We start from the raw sequence: 21,955 nt of genomic DNA, 5'->3' as shown, positions 1-21,955 counted from the left end.
TTATCATAACTTGTAAGTAATGTCATGATTATAAAGGAGTCTCATGCACAAGCTTTTCAAGTAAACTGTTACACAAAAAGAAAATGATTGAAAATCAATCGTTGAATCTTTATATCAAATTATTGTCATCATAATATTATCACACATTTCTTTGTCTGAAAGCATGCAATCTCTTCCTCTCTGCATAGTGTTGCTCATATGAAGTTACTACAAAAACAAGTTACTACAACCTTAAATGACAAAAAGTTAAGACAGCAAGCAAAACACAAACACAAACACAAAAGAAAGGATTGATTTCCAAATTTACTTTTGATTTGTATTTCACAATATGAACACAAATGTTTTGTGTTTTGTCTGGTCAACTTCATTTAATTTGTAAATATAGATAATTTCTTGTCATTCAGACCTGCAACACATTCCAAAAAAGTTGGGATAGAAAAAGTTTAGGGCTAGTAATCAGTAAAATTGGTTAAATAATATAATTTTAAACTTGTGATGTCAACAAGTGATTGTAATTATGATTTGGTACAATTGCAGCATCTAAGAATGATCTAGTCCTTTAGGAGCAAAGACGGGCGATCGCCAGTTTCCCAACAAATTTGTGGGAAAATTATTGAGATTATTATTATGCAAATTATTGTTTAAAAACAATGTTTCCCAAAGAAAGATTGGAAGACATTTGGATATATCACCTACAACAGTGCAAAACATAATTAAAAGATTCAAGGAATATGGAGGAATTTTAGTGTGTAAAGGACAAGATCGCAAACCTAACCTAAACTATTATGATCTCTGATCTCTCAGGGGGCACTGCATCAAGAATCATCATTGATCCTCAAGTGATATCACCACATAGGCTCAGGACTACTTTGGCAAACCTTTGTCAAGTACCATAATACGTAGTTACATCCACAAATGGCAGTAAAAACTGCACTGAGCCAAAAGGAAGTCCTATGTCTACGGTGTTGAGAAAAGTCATAGACTTCTCTGGACACAGAGATAACTGGCATGGAGTGGAAACACAGTGGAAACATGTACTGTGGTCAGATGAATTAGTATCTCAGTTTTTCGGGGTAAAAATGAACGCCGTGTGTTCGGGACCAAAGAAAAAAAAAGATCATCCAGATTGTTACCAGCAACAAGTAAAAAAGCCACGGTCTGTCATGGTACTGTATGAGGTTGTGTCAGTGCCCTTGGAAAAGGTAATTTGCACTTCTATGATGGCACCATTAATGCTGAAAAGTACATAGACATTTTGGAGCAAATTTGCTGCCTTCTATTGCCAGGATGTCCACTCATATTTTACCAAAACAATGCAAAACCACATTCTGCACATTACAAAGTCCAGGCTGCGGCGGAAGACAATACAGGTACTTGACTGGCCTGCTTGCAGTCCCGACCTGTCTTCAATAAAGAATGTGTGGTGACAAAATGCAACAACAAAGACCCAGTACTGTTGCCCACCTTTAGACTTGTTTGCAGAAAAAAAGAACAAAATTACACCTGAAACACTTCACATCACTTGGTGTCTTCAGTCCCTAAATGTCTTTTAACTGTTGTGAAAAGAATTGCAACATTAAAAAGTGGAAAATGCTTTACTGTTCCAACTTTTTCTTTTTTTTCAAATGTGTTGCAAGTACCAAAATTGGAAAATGTGTTTATAAAAAATGATTAAAAAATCATGAGCAATCATTAAATAATGTGCTGTTGTATTGTCTGGGGGTGGCATGGTGGCTTAGTGGTTAGCACTGTCGCCTCACAGCAAGAAGGTTGTGTCACGGTTGCAGGTTTGTGCGCTCTTCCGGAATGTCTGTGTGATCAAGTGGGTTTGTCTTGTTTTGTTTTTGTGTCCCTTGTGTAATTGTTTTGGTGACGTGGCTTGACGGCACTCCGCTGGATTGATTGTTTGCCAGCTAATACACATTATCGTGCCTATATAAGTGCTACGTGTTTAGTGTTCATTGTCAGTTCGTTACGTGTGCTTATGTGTGTGTTTCTGTCTGTGCTTAAGACCGTGAGGAGTTTCTTCTAGAGCCTGTTTTCCTGCTTGATCCCTGTCCTGTTCCTCTAGCCCTAGCACCGTACTCATTTGTTGCACCTGTTTTTTGAGTTTGACTGTGTCAAATAAATACTTTTTTTTACTCGCAATTGGATCTATCTGAACATTTATTTGAGTGTGACAGGTTGGTAGTTCCAAGTCCCAGCTGGGTCAGTTGGCTTTTCTGAGTTAATTGAATGAATGTAATGTCCGTAACGGAATACAAATCAAAGTAAATTTAGAAATCACTTTTTTTATTTACGTTTTATAATGATAATAATATAAATATAAATATACATATAAAAAAATTCAGATAGTTAACAGGAACAGGACTAAATCCTCAATGAAAAACATATTAAAAATCAACAGATCATCATCAAAACCTGCAGTCTGTCCCAGTTCCATTTTAGCTCTGGACAGCTCAAGATCATTTTCAGGTCCAGCGAGCATACATGGACTATGACTAAGATAGGATAACAGCACAGCAAAATGTCCCCATCTACGTTACATTCTTTTCTTTTTTTTCCATTGAGATTTTAGTTAAGTTCGCAACACAAAACCTGAAATCAACATGACTACAGTCTTTTGCTGCCTCGAACTTGAACCTCCAATCTCCACTTCAAGCTTAGCTTGAATGACAAATCGACCACCAGCGAACCCACGTGGGAATCCAACTGTAGCAATATTCATATTTGGTGTCAATTGTTACTGTCTGTTCAAACAGAGCACTGTAAAAAAGAATGGATTCTTTCGAAGTTCCCTCTAAATTAATCTTAAAATGCCTATTGAGCTACTTTAAACTGTTGACACTCTAAAAAGATAACTGCTTCCGCATGAAAACTGATAGAGGACAAGGCTGTAAGTAATCAGAGTCAATGACCACAAGCGGCTGGTGCATATTGGAAAAATACCACTGAGGGGGGTTAGGCTAGGATAGCAAAACCACACTGGAAAACTGGGCTAGGAATGGCATCTGTTTTGGATATTCAAAGCATATTGTAATTACTTTAAAAAAAAAAAGCTTAATGTCAACTGCATGTACACGTCTTTTTGAACGTCAAGGAGAGAGGGGATTGTTTTTGCAGCGCTGGTCATAAAAAAGACCTCAGGGGTTCAGTACAGAGCTAGGCAAGTTTAATTTTCTGAGTCACCTTGTAATTATGGCTATGTAGCCAGGGAGGCCTACAAACACTAATGAAGCTAGTAATTCTTTGACAGAAAAGACCACTGATGCCCCGGCTTTTTTCTATATTTTATGCTTGTGTTAATTGTGTTATTTATTATATCATAGGAACATGATTAGGAATCATGTTCTAGGAAAATAACATAACAAGCCAGCAAAAGCTTTAAAGTTGGGAGCTTGAGTGGGACCAATTTTTTTTTATTTATTGATTTTTTTTTTTTTTTTTTGTTTTTTTTTTTTTTTACCAGGAGCAGAACAGAATTAAATGGTAATGGTAATAGTTCTTGGTAATGGTTAACAATAAATTATTTGTTTTTAAATTTGCTCATTCATTCAACTCATTACCCATAAAGTAATCAGGATCTATGTCTTGTTTATTAAAGCCACTGTGACATTTAAAAAAAATCATTTGAAAACACATTGCACTTCTAGTTTAGATCCTGGAACATATGAGAGATGCAAAATCAACAATCAAACTTTAAATCTAACTGCAACAAACTAAAGTGGTATCATCCTAAATATTAAATTGGTATTTAGAACAAAAAAATGTGTTGGTCCCCTTTGAGGACTTATTTGTGTGCTGATTTTATTGTTGTTGCTGTTGTTGTTGTTGTTGTTGTTGTTGTTGTTGTTGTTGTTGTTGTGCTCCATATTGTTAATGCACAATGATAATGATTGAATGGCGTCAGACGATGAACATATTTCTACAGGTTTAGAATTTCATCCTCATGCTTATAAAAAATGGCTTGAGAAAAAAAAAATATGTATATGGGGGTTTGGGATCAGTTTGGATGTTTTGAACATGCATTTTATGTTAAATATTTAACAACAAATAAAGCATTTTAGATATGGCGTTATATCAATGACAAATGTTGTGATAGCAGTATTACAAAGCGAGAGCACATTTATGTAATACAAGCATGCAAATCTCATTGCTCATGCTCTGATTTCCTCTTTTCATGCACGAAACTCCTCATACACAGTCAAAAGACTGACTGTTCAGGTGCAAATTGTCTACTCAATTTGTGCCTTGTGTTCCTTCTTCCTTTTGTGCTTTAGGCCTACATATTACATTTTAAATCTAATAAACTATCACTTTTTGGCTGTATTATTATGAGTTATTTCATTTTTGTTTTTTAACAAACACCTAAAAACATATAGAATAGACATTTGATATGAAAAGTACATTTTACTTAATAATGTAAAATAACACATGCAAAAGTACTCAAATAAAAACATTTAAACAAAAATATAACAAACGCAAGCAAAAATGTAACCTTAACAGATAATATTGGTGGAAAAACTTAATGCCTATTGTACTTTTCAGTTTATTTTTTATTTATTGTAATACTTTTGCTTAAATTTATATCTGTTTGCTTCTGAATGCTGTCAGATGATTAACATTTTTGCAGGCTTAGAATTTCATCGTGCTGGTAAAAAATGGCTTAAGTGAGTTGACAAAATTTGGGTGGGTTTTGGACCAGTTTGGATGTTTTGAACATGCATTTTATGTTAAATGTTTAACAAAACCTTTGGCATTTTAGACATGTGTTTGGGACAGTTTTGGACAGTTAAGGTTGAAAACATTCAAGTGTATCTGGCAACCCTGACCATTTTCTCATTGTAATGTTATGTTGTGTGTTTGTCTGAGGTTCTTCCCAGATACCTGCTTCTTTGGTAAAATTTGTATATTTAAATTTTGTATATTTGTATCAGATTTCAGAAACCTTTTTTATTAATAAATAAACCATGGTCCATAAAATGAGCATGATCCAATGTGGGTAATGGTGGCTCAGTGGCCTCCCTGCAAGAAATTCACTGGTTCAAGTACTGACTGGGTCAGTTGACATTTCTGTGTGGAGTTTGCATATCCCCCCGTATTTGCGTGGCTTACCTCTGCTTTCCTTTATTTATTTTTCCTAAATAAAATGTTATTCTAGCATCTCTAGCTAAATTTATTGTGAGGCCCTGTTAATCTTCATGCCTCAATGGCAGAATACAAAGTTTAAAATGGTTCAGATTTTTGCTGACATAAGGAGTGATATAAAGATAAGTGTGGTAGGAAATGTGTATTTACAAGTGTTGACTGGCCTTTAAAACAAAATAAACTGGCCAATAAAACAAGAATGCTCATTCTGTCAAATGTATGCTGTTCAGTCTGCTGTTTCCTAAAAAAAGACCAAGAATCAAAGTGTGTTGTAAAAGTCTCAAATTATACTTCACTAGTGTATATCGTCACCTTAAAATTATAAGGTTCTATCTGTGTTCTGAATGATTTTGAGATATTGCGCTTCAAAGTTTTTGCAATCTATATAGCAAACAGTATGTGTGTAACAGTTCTCTCTCATACATTAACATGACAGAGACCCTAAGGGTTCTCTAAATGTAAATTATGAAAGTTCTCTTACATTTGCAAATTGGAGTAAAAAAAAAAGACAGCCCTGCAGTGTTCCCCCTTAAAAACAAGTTTTGTAAAGCAGCTGCTTAGCGTTGTTGTGTCAGAATCCTTTTGAAATAGGCTACACCCATACTTTAGAATGCTTAGTTTAAGCAATTTTAATGAACGTCATTGTCCGTAGCCATTAAATCAAAAAGTTACGAATTGCCGTGAGATTGTGTTGCACTCTCAGCTCACATCATTCAAAAGAAAAGGTCCACATTGTCCCCCGATAATGTCAACAGACTATACTGTTTTAGCAACTGGCTCAATGTAAAGGAGGACTAAGCAAAATTGTTTCTGCTTTATAATTGAGTTGAACCCAGCATGCCTGTAGCTTTCTCTAGCCCTATATCTGTTCTGTTATGTGATAGAAAATTCAAAGCCTCATCAAGTCGTATAGCAAAGCATTCAAATCTGGTGCATTGTAAATGTAGATCTGAGATTACTATAGGAAAAATAGCTAAAACTGTTAAGTCGGCACTTTTAAACATCCACTCACTTTAAAATAAATTTTGTCTTGATTTTATGCTTTTAAAATTAAACTTGACTAGATGGCAGATGCAGTGCAGCAGTCCTAAATGAGGTAGATCCTCCCTTAAACATTGATTTTATAAGTGTTTGCAGAGCTAATAGGAGAGGTAGAGGCATTGCTGTTTTTGTTTAAAGATGTCTATGAGTGTAAACAAGTGTCATTAAGTGACTATTTGTCCTGAATATCTAAGTATAGCACTAAAGAAAAAGAAAAAAAAAATCAAACGTTTCAAAGATTATTATCTACATACTTCTAAAAAATTATTCAGCTTTTATTGATCATTTTACAGAGCTGCTATCAATAGTAACCTCTGAATTTTTATATTTTACTATTACTGGGGATTTTAATATCACACTAATACTCCAAGAACCAACGCTGCAAAAGAACTCATGACTGTTTTTATCTGCCTCAGCATGTACAAGAATCCACACAATCATGGACATATTCTTGATTTACTTATAACTAAGTGTAGCGTACAGTCCACAGATAAAATTACTTATTGATTTTATCACGGTCTGGGTTCAGTCGACAGGACGGTTTACGACTCCTGGCTCTACAAAGTCTGGGTACCCCCGACAGACTTATCTCTCCAGTGTCCCTTGATTACGTAAGCCTAGAGCTTCAAAGACATTCCTGCCCAAATACACACACACACACCCACACCCACAAGGCTGTTCCGACAGAAAGAAAATGCACTCAGAAATCCTGGACCAGCACAGAACTAAAATGTTATGTTTGCAAACTTTGTATCTCATTTCTGACTTTTCTTACCTGTATAACCCCTCATATAACCTGTACGTGTGGCCCCTTTAGCCCTTTTTAAAGCATAAATAATGTGAGGATGGGAAAAATTATGTTGATGTACTTTTAAACCCCCCCATGTTTGGTACCGATGGGTTTCTGATGACATTTTACAACACATGATGCATAGAGCAAGATCATAACTCGCATTGCTTTATTCTTTAAATCCCTGTATTAAATGCCTGTCCGCATGCTTTGGGCGGACACTCAAATTTGCATACGAGCAGCCTTGAGACAAAGGAAGGTTCACGCTCAAACTTTCCCCTGAAATCATTGGTCAGAATGCTGAACGGTTTGTCACGTGACCTGCAGGTATAACCAGGCTTCTCCCCAAACATCCTGGAGAGCAGTCCGAACAAAGAACATCACCAAAAGGTGGCCCCTTTGTAATATCTCAGCACTTTATCGCATCCTCCAACCCACCAGGGAGTGCACATGTTGCCCTATACTCCTCAACATTAGATGGCAGTAATGACTCTTGTTCCTCTAAACTCTCCTGTAATCAGCGTAACCACCACCACCTGTTCTTTGCTCTATATAAGACTGCTTTGTATGCTGCTCTATGTTCAGTCCTGAACTAAACCTCTTGCTGCCTCGTCCAGTTTCCAGTTTCCAGTTAAGTTGTTCTCAAGACTTTTTGCTTGTTCTCAAGACTTGTTTGCTATTTTGCTGTTTGATTGTTTTGAGACCCTCGTGTCTATTTTATTTTGTATGTATTTTCAGGAAGCTCGGCTTTCCTATTTTTGTGTTACTTTTCAACCCTGCTGTAGAGAGATATTATCTCTCCTTTTTGTCAAATTTACCTCAGTAAAGACTATATTATTTTTTTTGGAAATTCATCAGTTGTGGACTCACTTTGTTCCTCCTCTGCTCTTGGGCCACCATCTGCTGACTTAGCTCATCTAGTAAGATCTACTGCTAACCACACCGCAGACCCGGGTTCGATCCCCACTCAGATCATCACAGCAGGACTGAACCATGGAAAACCGCCCAGCAGAGGAGGCTGCACCAGTCTCAAATGTGGATCGCATTCTTGCGGCACTTTCAGAACAAGCCACCGCTATTCAGCAGCATGACCAAACTTTATGCGAAATTCTTAGCCTCTTGAATCCCCACTCTCAGACTACAATGGCCCAGGTAATTACGCCACAGTCTGTTCCCTTGTCAACACCTGAGCCCAAGTTGCCCCCTCCCCAGCGCTTTGATGGCAGTTTCGAGAACTGCAGGGGATTCATTACTCAATGTACTTTGATCTTTCAACTACAACCTAGTTGTTTTCCTACTGACTGCAGTAAGGTGGCATATATAATTACACTCCTTACGGGCAAGGCTCTGGATTGGGCCTCAGCCTTGTGGGATAAGAAGTCCTCTGTAACCACTAATCTCCAGCTCTTCCTAGCAGAGATGAAGAGAGTGTTCCTCCATTCAGCAGACAGTGGAGAGGCAGGACGCCGTCTCCTAAGACTATCTCAGGGGTCCCGCAGTGCCGCTGAGTTTGCCATTGAGTTCCGTACTCTGGCCACCGAGAGTGGGTGGGGCCAATCTGCACTTAGAGCGATCTTTCACAATGCATTGTCTCCCAAGCTCAAGGATGAACTGGCATTCAGAGACTCCCCATCAGACCTTGAGTCCCTCATTGGTTTAGCCATTCGGGTGGATAACCGCCTTAAGGAGCGGCAGACAGAGAGAGAGCAGGACACAATTATGACCCGTCATGACAATGTTGTTTGTCCCACACTGGATCCTGAGGAACCTATGCAATTAGGGGCTACAAGGATCTCGCTCTCTGAAAGAACCCGACGAATGAAGGAGAAGTGCTGCATTTATTGTGGGAAGCCGGGTCATTTCCGGGCAACATGTCCAGAGTTGTCGGGAAAAGTCAGATCTCGTTCCGGTGTAGGGGCCCCGGGGCGAGAGTAGGTGTGATTCCCTGTCCCATTTTCTCTGGTTTGACCATCCAGGCAGTCATCTCTCTCCAACAACCCCACGAGGTGGAGATCTTCATTGACTCAGGTGCAGCAGGAAACTTTATGGACCTCAAGTGTGCTCAAGATCTTTCCTGTGATCTCCTAACCCTGCAAAACCCCCTTAAGGTCTCAGCAGTAGACGGCAATCCGCTAGGCTTAGGCCACATCCACCAATGCACCACAGCTCTCCATGTGAGAATTGGAGATCATGAAGAAAACCTTCAGTTTCACATCATTCATTCCCCCAAGATCCCCATAATCCTGGGACACCCCTGGTTAGTAACCCATAACCCACTTATTGATTGGTCTAAAGGAGTTATAGTAAGTTGGAGATGTAAGGGGTCCAGTTTGAACACCATGTTTGGTCAGTCAACCAAGGATTCAACCCTTTGCCATAGCCCTCTTCCCCTTGAGACTCAGCCAGAACCCCCCAGGCACACCAAGGCCATCCCCCTGGACATCATGACTATTCCCAAGCCACAGATTGTTCCCAAGTCGCTCAATACTCCCCCCGAGATATCCCGAGTTCCCCCCGAATACTCTGACTTAGCTGAGGTTTTCAGTAAGACTCGAGCAGCCTCACTGCCCCCTCACAGGCCATATGATTGCCCCATTGATCTGTTACCTGGAACCTGCCCACCCCGCGGAAAGTTGTATTCACTCTCTGGGCCTGAAAGAGCTGCTATGGAGAAGTATGTACATGAGTCCCTAGATAGTGGTTTTATCCGCCCCTCCACGTCACCAGCCGGGGCAGGATTCTTTTTTGTTGGTAAGAAAGATGGTTCCCTTAGACCCTGCATTGACTACAGAGGTCTCAACAGCGTTACAGTCAAGAATCGCTACCCTCTTCCCCTAATGACAACAGCCTTCGAGATCCTACAAGGAGCTACCATCTTTACCAAGCTGGATCTCCGTAGTGCATACCATCTAGTCAGGATCAGGCAAGGGGATGAGTGGAAGACCGCGTTTAACACTCCCACTGGCCACTATGAGTACCAAGTTATGCCCTTTGGATTAGCCAACGCGCCAGCTGTCTTCCAGTCATTTATTAATGATGTACTACGAGAGATGCTTAACATCTTTGTTTTCGTCTATTTGGACGACATTCTCATCTTCTCTCATAACCCAGAGGAACATGTGATACATGTTCGGAAGGTACTGATTGAACTTCTCAAACATGGGCTTTTCGTAAAGCTAGAGAAGAGTGAATTTCATGTTTCCTCTGTCTCTTTCCTTGGATTCATTGTTTCAAAGGGCAGCTTACAGATGGATCCCAGCAAGACTAGGGCTGTGCTGGACTGGCCACAGCCCACCTCTTTCAAAGAGGTGCAGCGCTTCCTAGGGTTTGCAAATTTTTATAGGAGGTTTATAAGGAACTTCAGTTCTATTGCCGAACCACTAACTTCCCTGACCAAGAAGGCGAATACCCCTTTCACCTGGAACGATAAGGCCAGTACAGCCTTTAACACCCTCAAACATAGATTCACTTCAGCACCTATCCTCACTTTACCAGATCCTGAGTTGCCTTTTATCCTGGAGGTGGATGCATCAGATATAGGGGTTGGAGCAGTTCTATCCCAAAGAAGTAAAGCAGACAACAAACTTCATCCATGTGCCTTCTATTCCCATAGACTTACGCCGACTCAGGCCAACTATGACATTGGAAACCGCAAACTACTGGCTATTAAGTTAGCTTTGGAGGAGTGGAGGCACTGGCTTGAGGGAGCATCTCACCCCTTCCTCATTTGGACTGATCACCAGAACCTCACTTACATACAAAATGCCAAGAGATTGAACGCTAGACAAGCTAGATGGTCACTGTTCTTTAACCGTTTCAAATTCACACTTTCCTTCCGCCCAGGGTCCAAAAACATCAAGCCTGACGCTCTCTCAAGACAGTTTGAACCTTCTGAGAAGCCATGCTGCCCCGAACCTATCGTGCGTGGCTCCAGAATTGTGGCTCCAATACTGTGGGATTTGGAGTCCTCAATCAGAAAGGCACATCAACATCACCCTGATCCAGGTAATGGACCATCTGGGAGCTTATTTGTCCCTAACTCTATGCGTTCTGATGTCTTACAGTGGGCACATTCTTCCTCCCCCTCAGGACACCCTGGTATTAACAGAACCTACAAATTGATTTTGAGGAAGTTCTGGTGGCCAATGGTGCGAAAAGATGTGCAAGAGTTTGTTTCTAGTTGCCCCACCTGTGCTCAGAGCAAAGAACCCCGAACTCGACCCCAGGGACTTCTTCACCCACTTTCCATCCCGAGTCGCCCCTGGTCCCATATTTCTCTTGATTTTATCACAGGATTGCCTCCATCTCAGGGAAATACGGTAATCCTTGTGGTGGTGGACAGGTTCTCTAAGATGTGTCACTTGTTACCATTACCAAAGCTTCCCACTGCGAACCAGACAGCTGAACTACTAATGAGACATGTCTTTAAGATGCATGGCTTCCCACAGGATATAGTCTCTGATCGGGGCCCCCAGTTCTCATCCAGGTTTTGGAAAGCTTTTGGGCGGCTCATTGGCTCATCGATCAGTCTGTCCTCTGGCTACCACCCCCAGTCTAATGGGCAGACAGAAAGGGTAAACCAGGAAGTAGAAAAAAGGCTAAGGTGCCTGGCAGGAGACAATCATTTCAGCTGGACCTCCCATTTAGTTTGGGTAGAATTTGCTCACAATACTTTACATCACTCTTCCATTAACATGTCTCCTTTTGAATGTGTCTATGGCTTTCCCCCTCTTTTGTTTCCTGGTCAGGAACCACAGGTGGAAGTGCCAGCTGCCACCCGGTTTATTCACCGTTGCCGGCGTTCCTGGCAGAAAGCTCGTACTTCCCTGAGAAAGGCTATCCACAATCAGCAGAAACAGGCCAACAGACATCGCAGGGCAGGACCCTCTCTCCGAACTGGCCAAAGAGTATGGCTCTCGACCCGAAACCTTCCTTTGCGGGTAGAGTCACGTAAGTTGGCTCCACGCTATGTTGGTCCTTTTAAGATTATTAAGAAGATCAATCCTGTAGCCTACCGGCTTCTACTACCCAGTGCCCTGAAGATACATCCGACATTTCATGTTTCTCAGCTAAAACCGGTTCTTTGCTCCACCCTGCATCCCAACAGAGCACCCACACCTGCTTTACGCATTGTTGATGGCCACCCTGCTTTCACGGTCCGCAGACTACTTAAGTGTCGCCAGGTACGAGGGAGGACACAGTACTTGGTCGACTGGGATGGGTTTGGTCCGGAGGAGCGCACCTGGGCCTCAGCTAAAGACATTTTGGACCCTTCCCTCATCAAGGAATTCCACCAGGCACAAAGAGAGCACAAAGGGAACGTCAGGAGACGTTCTTAGAGGAGGGGCTACTGTAATATCTCAGCACTTTATCGCATCCTCCAACCCACCAGGGAGTGCACATGTTGCCCTATACTCCTCAACATTAGATGGCAGTAATGACTCTTGTTCCTCTAAACTCTCCTGTAATCAGCGTAACCACCACCACCTGTTCTTTGCTCTATATAAGACTGCTTTGTATGCTGCTCTATGTTCAGTCCTGAACTAAACCTCTTGCTGCCTCGTCCAGTTTCCAGTTTCCAGTTAAGTTGTTCTCAAGACTTTTTGCTTGTTCTCAAGACTTGTTTGCTATTTTGCTGTTTGATTGTTTTGAGACCCTCGTGTCTATTTTATTTTGTATGTATTTTCAGGAAGCTCGGCTTTCCTATTTTTGTTGTACTTTTCAACCCTGCTGTAGAGAGATATTATCTCTCCTTTTTGTCAAATTTACCTCAGTAAAGACTATATTATTTTTTTATATTATCCTCCTTTATATCATATCCTTTATATTATCCTCCTCTGCTCTTGGGCCACCAGCTGCTGACTTAGCTCATCTAGTAAGATCTACTGCTAACCACACCGCAGACCCGGGTTCGATCCCCACTCAGATCATCACACCCTTGAGCCACGTGGCTTTCTAAGCCGCATGGACTTTTCCCGCCACGCTTTCTTATTTTCCGGCAAAGTAAACTCAGTTTAAAGTTTGCGATCGTGTTCGTCCAAACTGTATTACAAACTCAACCCATCAAGAAGGACATTAAAAGAGTTTCATCAGGAAGAGACCCGCATAAAGAGAGAGACCTCCAGACATGAAAGTCCAGGTATTTTTAGTTATGCGAATAAGCTGTGCCCCTTTTATCAAAAAGGTGTTTTTTATAATCTTGGTGATCCTTAATGGTGCGTGTGGAACTGAAAGTTTTGTCACTCTTTTATCTGAAATCTATATTTCCACACTTCGCTATCTCTCTCTGTTTGTGCGTTTTATAGTCCCGTATAGACCCGATATGTCCACGTGGTTTTACCTTTGTTCTATGTTTAATGTATGTTTGTGCGTTTTGTTCGTTATCAGTCTGACTAGTCAATAAATTCCTTTATAATCAAATGAATTGTATTGTTTGCCTCACGAGAAAATGTCACTGAAATACAGATTCCCCTGCCTAACTATTATAAGTTGATTAAAACTTATGAATGATTAATCTACTTCACAAGAAGTAGCAATTAAATTCCCTTTTTCTAAATGAATAGATAATTGCCGTGGCCACTCGGAAGAGCGGCAGCTCTGCTTGTGTTTGTTTGGTCAAATTAACAATAAATTGATCCAGAATATTAAGGATTAATAATAATTTGTTATTGTTGATAATTAATATTCATAATATGAGAGTCAGCTCGGTCGAGCGGGCAGGATTATACACAATCATATGTGTGTTTGATCAAATTGACTGAAGCTTACGCCGGAATATTAATAATTAAGAATAAACCGTTATTGTTGATTATTAATATCCATAAAATGAGCTAATTTCTGTTACATAAGGGTTTACACATTTCATCGACTGTTGTTAAGGATGTTGCAGTCATGATTGTTTCTGTATTTTCTTTGATATTTTGATTACTCCTGCCATTGAAAACAGAACTGTCTCTGTCAGAAAGAGATGCATAAATGGGAACATTATTAAGCGGTTTATGAAGGTCATATCTCAAGCACCCCAAGCATATCGGCAGGCTCTGGTGATTTTCTATTTGATGTTTATAAGCTCTAAGGTTAAGAATGTCATGGAATACATTGCTCCTGTTAAAATCAGGAATAGGACTGGGAGACAACAAGCACCTTGGAGAAATTCAACAGCAGTAGAGATAATGAAAAAACAGTGCCGAAAATCTGTGCATATGGATGAAGACAAAACTTGTAGTCCATTATAAAATACACAAAGACAGTCTTCAGGCTTTTAATGTGTAAATAAACATTGCTAGGCAGACTTTCTTTTCAAAACTTATCAACAGCAACTTAAACAACACTCGCACCCTCTTTGCAACAGTAGAGAGACTCACAACCTCAGTCTAACAAAGAGAAAACTGTCATTGTATTTGGGAACAGAAATTAGGTTTTCAAGGTGGATGTGTACCTTGGTTCTAGGGGTCAAACAACAACAAATAAGATCCAGAACCTTGGTATGATTCTGGAGTTAGATCTGAATTTTACAGTCATGTCAAAAAGCAGCGAGTAAATCAGCATACTATAATCTCAAAACATTGCAAGAATTAGATGCCATGTATCCCGTGAGGACATAAAGAAACTTGTTCATGCTTTTATCACCAGCAGGGTGATTTATTGTAATGGACTACTAACTAAACTTTCCAAAAAGACAATCTGGCAGTTGCAGCTCATCCAGAATGCTGCTGCCAGGATTCTGACCAGAACCAGAAAATCAGAGCACATCACACCTGTCCTCGGGTCTTTCTAACTGGCGAGATTATAAAGTATTATTACTAGTCTATAAATCACTAAATGGCCTACGACCTCAAAACATTATAGATATGCTCTTTGAATACGATCCTAACAGATCCCTCACATCAGTAGTATCAAGTAAATTGCAAATTCCAAGAGCTCATTCAAAGCAGGGTGAATCTGCCTTCACCCCTGCTGCTGGAATCAGCTTCCAGAAATGATGTGATGTGTTCCAACATTAGTCACATTTAAATCAAGACTAAAAACACATCTCTTTAGCTATGCCTTTACTGAATGAGCACAGTGCTGCATTCAACAGATCACACTATTATGTCTTTCTTTTCTTTTTAATTCGTTTAATACATGTTTTAACATTTGAATCTGTTTTTATCTGTTTTTAATCATTTTTAGTTATTCATTGTTTTTTATTCTTGTTTCTTTTATTCTTGTTTTCGTAAAGCACTTTGATTTATCATTGTGTATGAAATGTGCTATTTAAATAAACTCGCCTTGCCTTGCCTTACCTTACCTAAACATTCAGTAAATTTTACAAGATATTGACAAGTTAATTATACTTGAAATAAGATATTCAAATTTGAAATTAACTTGGGAAAAGTGTTATGAAGACTATATCAAATAAAACCAAAACCAAAATAAGCATTTAAAGTCTTTTTTTTTCTAAATGATTGACACACTGACATTAGATCACACATTTAGTCAAATAGTACATTTTATGGTCAAAACCAAATTGTTAAATAAAAACATTTTTTTTTGAATACTGGGTATTCTTTTTTATCCTTACTAACTCAGTAAATCTGATTCAAAATCCAGCCTGTGTGTGTGTGTGTGTGTGTGTGTGTGTGTGTGTGTGTGTGTGTGTGTGTGTGTGTGTGTGTGTGTGTGTGTGTGTGTGTGTCACGTTTTTTATATTCTTTTAGAAAATTATCATTTTGTAATATTGCTGTACATCCTGTGTGTATTAAGCTAAAAGCTCTCCACTGCACTTTACACCAGCTTTTAGGTTGTCAACGACGTGGTCTATTTCATTTGTCTTAAAATAAAAAATTGCCAAAAATGCGCCTTAACACAACTCCTTTTCAGACCAGCACGCCCTTTAGTGAACAAAGTGGTGCAAATGGATTTACTATTTAAACAACGTGGGCCAAATAGTAAAAATGACAGTTGCGCTGGTCTGAAATTAGCAACAAATTGTACCATGCACGCCTTGCACCTTATTGCGTAGGGCGAATAATAGGGCGTAAAGTCTCTCGTCAATCCAGTCAAAGTTGTCAATCCTTTTCTCTGCACTCTGCAGCATTTTTCTAATCACTGCAAGCAGATGCAGGTGAATGTCATTTTGAACTTACTTAGGCAGTGATCAAAATTTAGTTGAACGATGTCTGTCACAGACTTCGTTAGACAATGCCCCCCTCATCACAGACAGACTTCATGAATATGAATGTGCTATTTTTCTATCAGCTTTTAATAAAATATATAACTTTTTCCAACTTCCAATCAGTCATAGAATGCTTTATTTTCCAACTTCCAATCAGTCAAAGAATGCTTTGTTTTCAAATGCCATAATTATACCAGCATCATTATCATCAACATCCTCACCATTAAAAGCAATCACATTATTAAAACATGAAAGTCACATAAACTACATATCGTTAATTTAAATAACTATGCAATGCATAAGTAAAATTCAAACTATCAATAAAATGCAATATATGACTCATGCCAAACATCAGGACAAATTTAAGTGTAGTTTTAGGTTAATCTAACGATAAAAGATAAAAGTATTATTTGGCTCAAATTCTGGAAACAGTTGTACTTTGTGTGTAATATTTATAACTAAAAGTAATAATGTGATGTACAATGATGGTGAGGGGCAAACCAATTAGCTGCACGACTGGCAATCAAACACTAAGGGGAGATAACTCCTATCTGCATCTCAAGTATGCCGACGTGTTTTCAAAATAACCCTATGTTGGTCCTGCAAGTGCAAAGTAGATATAACAGAACACAGTAGAAATACAAACAAAATAAAAAATAAAAATAAAAACTTAAGGACAAACATGTAATGTGTTATGCACCACAGCTCCCTTGCCTTCTAATGCATGTGAGACGAAAAAAAAATACACAGAATTTAGCTTCATGTAAGAAAGATTAACCATACTACTGCAAGCCCAGAAACATTTGATCTTAACATTAGTAAGAGAAATCAAAAACAATTAAAAACCTTTATGATGTTACTCCATTCAAACAGATTAGCTGTTTTTTTCAGTCTGAGTGGTACGTAAGACACTCTACCTGTATAATGTTGAATTAGTCATACACACTGAATTCAGCTTGTTGCCATGGTACTTACAGGAGGTCCTAGGAAGAAAACAGAAAAGAAAATCAGTCATAATTTGTTCAAATTTGTTACAGGTGAGATATTTAGCACATTTATGAGACACCTAAACATTAGGTAGCTGTAAATATAATGGCCTCCATCCTTGCTCAAATGTCAAATTGGTTGAAAATAACACTTGAACTGATAAACAGCATCCCTGAGGGCAATAAATACAACCAAATGTCTCTGTTTCTGAGCTGTAATTTCAATGGATTAAGTACACAAACACATCACATTTCCGCATTTGTATACATTTATAAATTAAACATTGGCATTTAAATGTACAGCAAAAAATGCTAATCTGCATTTCCTTCAGTACACAAAGACCAGGCAGCTCTCACATGAAGCTCTCGCAAACATGTAGTGTTTTTTAAGGTGTTTAGTTAAATGTGTTACTGTGATGTGACATTTATGCAATTTTTTAATTATTAAATTTTTTTTATTAATACCGTGGGTGGATCTACTGAGTGTGGCATAGCTTCTGCTTGGCAATTAACTACGACTTAATATATTGCTGTCAAAGTATTTTCTCAACCCTTTGACATGTACAATCTCACCAGTCTCTGGTGCGTACAATTTGAAAGTTCAGTGTAAGACATAACCAGCTCCTTAATTCATATCTGCTTTGTTGCAATGGATGGATATGAAGCAATATTTTTACCCAAAAATGACCAGTCTGTCAGATGAAGAAGCGCCGGTGTCAGAGATTCAATTAAAAAGAATATTAACTGAAGATAGTTTTCATTTTTATCAGCAGAAGCCAGCTTCAACGTTCTTGTAGAGTTTGTAGGCCGCTCTACTAACAATTCTCAGATTTTTCCTTATTATTAAGATTTTGTTTAATGTAATTATCTTAAATATTAACTTTTGCATACTAATTTTTTGAGTGTCATCTTAACCTCTTACATTTTCCAAGATCAGTCGACGTTACCAGATTGGTGGGCAGGAGATTTTTTTTTTTTAACTTATTGCCTGTTTGGCTCATATCGAGTTTTATCCATATTTGCATCATTGAATCTGTGATCGATCTCATGGTCTGTTAAAGAATGCTGCACTTATCCTGGCTATCTTATCCTGGTCTGACATAGCAGCTCATTCTCACCCTGTATAAGCAAATGTGCAACAGAATAAGCCAGAAGGACCTGATTAAACTAGGACAAGTAAGGCTTTTTTCCTTTATCCTGACTTACTTGATTCAACTTTTGTGACTAATGAAAAAGAGTAGGGTTTACAAGCCTGTTTTGACATCACTGATTGGACTGTTTTTGAAGCTGCACTAAACAATCTAGATGAGTTAACAGAGACCATAACATCTTATACCAGTTTTCCATACATATGCAGTTTTGCCTGGACTCGAATAAACTATAACAATGACAAATCATAGTTCACTGTAAAACTCAGATGGCTCAGTTAAGCCAAACAAGATGTTTACACAAATAAAGAAAATGTCTTGTACAAGCCGGCAAAATAAACATTGGAACGAGATCAGATTGCAGTCATCCAATAAGGAATCAGTTCTCTTAAATTAGATTAGATTAGATTAGATTAGATTAGATTAGATTAGATTAGATTAGATTAGATTAGACTCAACTTTATTGTCATTACACAAGTACAAGGCAACACAATGCAGTTTAGGTCTAATCAACAGTGCAGTTGCAGCAAGTGCAGGAGACAGGTATAAGTTATAAAGTGCAGTTACATGAAAACTATAGTGATATTTACAGATGGATGTACAATGAACATTATATACAGGTTGTATTAGCTATAAAAAGAGATTTACAATAAATTAATATATGGACAGGTTACTATTAATAATCAGAAGTGTGCAGATAGATAAACATAATTACAGATGTATATGTACAGTGGGTGTGTACATAATTACAATTGTCCATGTGCAGTGGGTAATAATGTACAGTCCACATCACACATGTACAGTTCAAATAAATGAATCAGTGCAATGAATATGTGCAATTTTAAATGTGCAAATGTAAAATAGAGCATCTGGTAAAAAAACACTGAGCACTAGTGTGCACTGAGCACCAGAACAATTTCTTCCCTCAAGCACATAGACATACATACTATATAACTGCAGGTTAACAATGGTTCTATATAATAACTCTTACTTTTATAGTCTATTAGTTACAACAACCCTAAATCAGAAAAAGTTGGGACAGTATGGAAAACGCAAATAAAAAATCCAGAGAGTAATTGTAACAGGCAGAGGGTCGAGGCAGGTGGCAAAACAAACATATTGAGTAAAAACATAAAAGGTGTCAAAAACATGGCCATGCAATACAGAGAATTTTTAGAAATACACACTACAGTAACAAGACTCAAAAATGTGTGTGTACATGTATGTGAGTCGTGAGTCCATGCTATCAGTCATGAAGAGCTTCAGCTGTGTGTTGGTAATCAAGCTGTGAAACTGTGTGATTGTAGGACATTATGGGATATGTAGTTCATTTCAGTGGCAGCTGTGATGAGTAGAGTGCCCTCTGGTGTGTCTGGTGGGCACTTAACTTGGTGACCATGACAGCAGCTTATGGTGTGCAAAAGAGACATCTTTCAAACTATATTTATTTCAAATCTTTAACTGGTTCAACTATGGTAAATAATAAATAAATAAATTTAACAGGTGTCATCCTCTGTAAAAAGACACATCTGATCAAGATGGTCTTTTCTGAGGTCATTTGGGTCTCATATCCAAGTTATTCCTGGCAATGAAAAAAAAAAAAACTTCTTTTTGATGACACACCTCACCAATGGCATTATATTTGTGGGCTTTGTTGTGTGTTTCTCATGTGATTTGCATTTGAAGGCAGGAACATATTACAAGTACAGTATTGACCTCAGTTTGGGAAAACTGCATTGCTTTCTTTGTATTTCAGTTACTCAACTGTTTTCAAAATGGCAAATTTAAAAGTGTACCATTCAGGCCTCATGCAGATACATGTTATGGTGCAGAGGGATCATAAAAAAGAAGACAATTGAAACAGGACGCTATCTTATGAGCTAGTAGCAGACTGCTAGTGGTCTTCTTATGAGCTGGTCAACTGGCAGCAGCCATTTTGTTAAGTGCGAGGCATGGACGAGTAGGGTTGGGTACCGAAACCTGGGCCCGGTTTTTCAAAAGGTTTAATCTGGATAAAATTGTTTCGGATTTAGTAATCCTGTTTTTGCGATCCGTGATCACGTAATCCAGCTTACTTTTTGAGCCAGTTTTTCAAAGCAACATTGGATTGGATCAATCTGATCCGGATAGGAACTTTTCAGGATCACTAAATCTGGATTACCAGTGCTCGATCACAATGTAGATTGATAGATAGGCCTATGTAAAGAGCAACAAATAGAATAGCCAGTGTGGGGTCAATTTGAAATGAAAACACACACACATTTAAAAAAATAAAATAAAAAAACTAAAAACAATAAAACCCCCACCCCATTCTCTTCCAGCAGTCTGCTCATCTGAGACCTACAACACAAACACTGTACATTGAGGATATTTATAATAAGTTTAAAATATAGATGTAAATAAAAAAAGACTTAATGTCAAAAACTCCACAATAAGTTCAGACTTCCTCATCTGATGTGGAGAGACCAGCTTGCTGAGCAAAGCCTTTAGGAGGCGAATCTCAAGTCTGGCCTTGGTTTGCTACAGTTTGGTCAGAGTCAGTTGTTCCTCTACCAGGTGAAGCTGTGCTTCTGCTCTTTCAGTCTCTTTTTGCAATTGTTGAAGGTGATTTAAAAAATCAGTGATTGCCATTCTTTGCATCTTTTTTATTATTCTGTAATTATTGCATGCGTCACTAATAAATATTCTAAAAACAAAAATATTTCCATTGTGATGAATATATATATATATATATATATATATATATATATATATATATATATATATATATATATATATATATATATATATTAAGGGTGGAGCCGAATACGGTATTCGGAAAGGCACGAATAGCGTGTTTTTACGAATACTTATTTCGAACAAATACTTGAAAAATTATTTGTATTCGGGAGCAAGAAAATCACTATATCAAAAAGCAGCGTTTCCTCATGAGACCACAGTGCATGCCCGCGTGAGTGAGTGAGTGAGTGAGAGAGAGAGAGAGAGAGAGAGACAGATTGAAACAGAACTGTTCTGATTGAAACAGAACTGCACTTCCTTACGGAGTGCACAAAATACTTAGAGATCCGGGAGAAGTTCTACCCGAAACTCACACACACACACAAAAACTTTGAGTCCCTGCCGAACAATGAGAAACTGCCCATCCTCCTGGGGGAGTGTGTGTGCTGCTGTGTGTTAGCAGCTCAGTTTGTGCACTCCTGCCACCGTCTGAGGAACCCACAATGATCCGCTCCACTGTCTCCAACACACAACACAGGAACTCTTTACTCGTGGACTTACTGTTGATATTATTGTCACCACTTTCATCCTGTTTCACAAATTACCATTAATCTATTTTTATTTTTATTAATATTTTTTAGTTTTACTGATATATTGTTGTTTTTATTAATCTATTTTTATTTTTTTACATTTCTTTTCTTTATTTCTATATTATATTTTATGTTCATATTTGTTTGCACTACTGCCCTTTTTGCACTGTCTTGTCTGTACGCAGCGACGCTGCACTGCTTTGGCAATACGAATGTACAGTTATTTGTCATGCCAATAAAGCACCTGAAATGTGAAATGTGAGAGAGAGAGAGAGAGAGAGAGAGAGAGAGAGAGGGAGAGAGAGAGAGAGAGAGAGAGAGACGCTCAGTCGGAGGGCGGGGCGGAGGTGTCTGGCACAATCTTCTCCACAGATACA

At 38.6% G+C, this 21,955-nt stretch overlaps 1 protein-coding gene across 35 annotated transcripts in view; it reads right to left on the bottom strand.

Moving 5' to 3' along the window:
- col25a1 (collagen type XXV alpha 1 chain) overlaps window positions 1–21,955 on the bottom strand; it is a 329,419-nt gene that overhangs the window by 195,215 nt on the left and 112,249 nt on the right. Inside the window, exon 1 of one of the 35 annotated variants that reach the window (XM_068222749.2) lies at window positions 17,054–17,119. The exons of the other annotated variants lie outside the window; for them this stretch is intronic. The gene's annotated coding sequence lies outside the window, so the exon portion shown is untranslated. Of the gene's footprint in view, window positions 1–17,053; window positions 17,120–21,955 lie in introns of those variants that run through there. 35 annotated transcript variants of the gene reach the window in all.

This window comes from Danio rerio, chromosome 7, assembly GCF_049306965.1.
Source record: "Danio rerio strain Tuebingen ecotype United States chromosome 7, GRCz12tu, whole genome shotgun sequence".
NCBI lineage: Eukaryota > Metazoa > Chordata > Actinopteri > Cypriniformes > Danionidae > Danio > Danio rerio.
Note: the sequence above shows the minus strand (reverse complement) of the source record. Positions and strands in the feature narration are given on the sequence as shown.